At 39.8% G+C, this 4195-nt stretch overlaps 1 pseudogene; it reads right to left on the bottom strand.

Moving 5' to 3' along the window:
* Positions 1–2303: 2303 nt before the first annotated feature.
* The window catches only part of LOC105288285, a 5599-nt pseudogene continuing 3707 nt past the window's right edge, over positions 2304–4195 (bottom strand).

The raw sequence follows: 4195 nt of genomic DNA, 5'->3' as shown, positions 1-4195 counted from the left end.
CAGTTATGACAACCAAAAATTACTCTAGATATTGCAAAATGTCCCGTGGCAGGGGGCAAAGTCATCCTCCCGCCCCCTTATTGAGAATGACTCTTGTGAACGGCCAGTAAGGCCACGCGGCAAGGAGCTATGGATGGTCTCTAGGAGTGACACAGCTGGAAAGGATTGGGGGCCTCGACCTGCTGAATTTGCCAAGAGTAAGAATAAGTTTGGAAGCAGATTTTTCCACGGAAGCTCCGGGAAGATAAGAACTCAGCCCGGCTGATAACCTGGATTTCAGTATCAAACTGGGAGGTAATAAATGGGTGTTGCTGTAAGCTGTTAAGTCTGTGGTGATTTGTTATGTAGCAATAGAGATCTCAAGTTCCATGGGATATATCTATATTTTTATAATAATTTTCTCCACTCCTTTTTTGCCCTTAAGCCACTTCAAATAGGTTTCCATAATTTACAACTAAAAATGTCCTAAGTAAAACATTACCTCATACATACGCCTATTGAATTGGACAATTGTATTGATCTGTACGTTTCACTGTATATAAATTTTACCTCAATTAAAAATAAAACAGGAAAAAATTACCTCAGAGGGTTGCAATGAGACATAAATGAGATAATGTACATATGGTTCTGTGTTGTCAGGAATCTTTTGGAGATAAATGATTGTAACTCAAACTAGGTTAAGTTAAAAAAGGAATGTATAGGCTCACAGAAAAATCTAGGGGCAGGTCTGCATATTAGTTCTCTGTTGCTGTATTTCTTTTCTTTTTAAAGCTGAATGATATTCTATTTTATGTATAGAACATATTTTGTTTATCCATTTATCTGTCAGGGGACGTTTGGATTGCTTCCACCTCTTAGCTATTGTGAATAATGTTGCCAATATCTCTTCAAGAACCTGCTTTCTGTTATTTCTGATAATACACCAGAAGTATGATTGCTGATCATAAGGGAGTTCTATTTTCAATTTTTCGAGGAACCTTCATACTGTTTTTCATAGCGGTTGCACGATTTTACATTCCCACCAATAGTGCACAAGGGTTTCACCATATGCTCACCGACATTTATTTTCTGTTTTTCTCAATGTTTTGTTTTATTAAAAAAAAATAAATAACTCACTGGATGCAGTGTGATGGTTTGGAGGGGTTCAGGGTGAACTCCTGTGGGCCTAGGATTGGCCCGCAATGAATTGCTAAAATGAAAAACGTACCTGAACAGCACTGGACTGTGGTCAAGACAGTAAATATTGTGACTAATCCTGTTGCTTTGTAATGGTGGATCCAAGGCAAATTTCAAGGCAGTTTGTACCAACTTATCAGCATTGTTTGTTGGTAACTGTGAGGTCCATGATTCGCATCTGGTTTCAGTGATACCCCTGGGGCGCTCTGCCTTTCGGTGGGTTATATAGACCAGCAGGCTGTAAGAAGCCTGGCCTAGGCTCCATTTTGGACACTCTGATTCCAAGGTGTTCAGTGCACAGGTTGGTGGTTCCTTATCTAAAAGCAAAAGCTTTTCAGCTCTGCAGAAAGAGGACAACTGGTGACCACACTGGCCTCTCAAGACCATTTGTTGTGACGCAGACTTTGGCTGCTTCCCGCGCATGACCTTACTTTAATGCTCTTGCTATATTTTAGCCTTTTCTGCAACATTGTCCTTTTAGGTCCTATTAAGCTTCTTTAGGAATCAAAGCCTGTCTATCTGCCACCATTACTGCCAGGGGGGATGACTAGTTCTACAGTATCCTAGTGCCTAATACAGTGTCAGGCACAAAATATGCTGTTATTGTAAATATTCGTTGAATACTCCAGGCTAGAGCTGGTCAGGAGTGGAGAGTGGGGACAGGAGTCCTACAGTCCAGCTCCTTCTGCTTTCTGCTGAGTCACACAGGCTGCTCATCAGTGCCTGGACCCATAATAGCTGCTCAGTAAACATTTCTCAGATGAATACATAAAACGAAAGGAAAAAAAAAATAAATGTTCCTATTTACTTGGACTTGCCAAGATGCTGCAGAGAAAGGAAAGTCAATAAGTAAGCATCATGAAGCTTCTTTCTCTAGGTCTCCCAGACACACCTTTCAAACGACAGCTTCTCATGGACCCTTTATTTTATTTTATTTTATTTTATATTTTATTTTATTTACTTTAATTTTATTTATTTATTGAAACTATTTTATAAACAAATCCTTATACAAAGAAGAAACACGTATACAGAGCACCCAGTGAGGTGGACCCTTAACCCTTCCTTTCCACACTTGGAAAACAGATCAGAAGAGAGAAAAATGATTCCATCTTGTTCATTGTTTCCACTTATGCGGATAGCTTTTCAAGTGGTGTTTCTATTCCTTTGCTGGTGCTGTTTTTTTTTTTTTTTTTTTTCCAATGTGGAATCAGCCTTTTCAGTCTGGCTTTGACTTTGTTTGCAACTTCTTGATCAGAGCTCTGGAGAAAACGAGAGAGAATAATGGCACCTCAGGTTACACTAGCCCAGGACTTCAGATTCTTCATACCAACAAGCTCTATGAATGCTTTTGCAAAACAACTTTTCTGTTTTCGTTCATCTTTTTATCTTGCTCTATCAACCACTTTAGAACACAATGTCCTATGGGATGTTTTGCGACATGAAGACCTCCATCTTTGCCACCAGGATGCAGATCTGCAGCTGGAGATGGCATTCACAACAGGTAGAATGTCTCCAGTGGCAGCTCTCAGAATGTCAGAAACCAATACACAGGCAAACTTCTCTAGTTCCACTCCTTGGGCGTGTCCTTGCAGGGTATGTCCTTAACAAAGCAGGAGAGATGGATTCTAAGAGCTCTCTATCTTTCTTACTGTATGCATTTCCATCTCCTTTCTGCAAGAACTTCAATGATTTCTCATACTGAGTGTGCAGGATCTCTGGAGCTTAGTAGGGACGATAGGACCTTCTTTCCATATTTGTCATTTAATTTCTTAGGCAAGGAACTAATAATTTCTGATACAATTATCTGCTTCACAAGCTTAGTATTATCCATTCAATCAAATGCCGCCAGTAAAACCAAATGGGAGTATTGGCCACGAGCCACCTTTTCAACATAAGTCTTCATTGTTTTCACAATCATTGTCCTGTCTTTGTGCGTCTCATGCCACAGGCAGTTCATGGCCACTCTGGTGCCATCGTGCATGTGCACCAGCTATACCACTGCTTCATGGATGCCTTCTATCATTTCTGATCTTAGTTTTGGGGTGCATAGGTAAAAAAAAAAGTCCGAGAATACTTTATGCAGCCATGAATGCTTAATCACAGCTTCCTTTCAGGCCATTGGAGTTAAAATCTGTTTCATTTCATCCATGATAAACTCTAGATTTTTCTGGCTGCACCTCTAATACTTTGTCCAGAGTTGGGTGATCTGCTGACTTGTAAAGCTGAAATGTCAACGTAGACCCCCTCTTTGAATATGTTCCTTTGCTCCAAAATGGCTTTGTCATTATATGCATACTCCACAATGGCTAATGCTTCTGCAAGCTGGAGCATCTTCCTCACATGGCCTTTAAGACTTCTTATTATCTCTGCAATCTATGGTTTACACCCACACGTGAGAAATTTCTTAAACATTTCTGGAATATTTAGCTTTACGTAACTCAACAAAATTATCTCTCAGTTCTTCAAAAGCCTATTTTCTCTGTTCTTCATTACCCCACTGAAAGTAACACTGGACCACACAAGTTGAGGCACGGGCAAATGCAATAGTATTGATTTTCCTTTGAATCGACTTCTGCACATCACTCATCTACTTCATTCTTTCTTCTTTGTCACAGTCTCTTATCTTCTTAAAATCTCCCAAATCTGCTTCACCCGGACAATGACGTCACAGTTAGTTCTATCATTATGTCGTCTGTTTTGCTTCAGTTCTTCCTTCTTCTTTTCGAAATCATCCCATTTGGGTTTCTTGGCTGCTGATTCATCCCTTTTACAGTCCGGCTGGAATTTTCTCTTCTTGTCAAGTTTATTTGCCAGCTGGAATTTGTTCTTTGGTATTTTATCCCCTTGCTGCTTATTCTTGAACTGCTTCACACCTTTTTCCTCTGGTTTTGTGGCACTTTTCTCAATGTTCTTAGGTGTGATTTTAGGTCCATCTTCCTTAAAACTTTTCTTGGGAATGTCTTTGAAGAACCAGAAACATTGTTTTCATGAAATCTGCTGGATTTTTTTCTTTCTTGTG

Source organism: Pteropus vampyrus, unplaced genomic scaffold, assembly GCF_000151845.1.
Source record: "Pteropus vampyrus isolate Shadow unplaced genomic scaffold, Pvam_2.0 Scaffold16, whole genome shotgun sequence".
In the NCBI taxonomy this organism is placed as follows: domain Eukaryota; kingdom Metazoa; phylum Chordata; class Mammalia; order Chiroptera; family Pteropodidae; genus Pteropus; species Pteropus vampyrus.
Note: the sequence above shows the minus strand (reverse complement) of the source record. Positions and strands in the feature narration are given on the sequence as shown.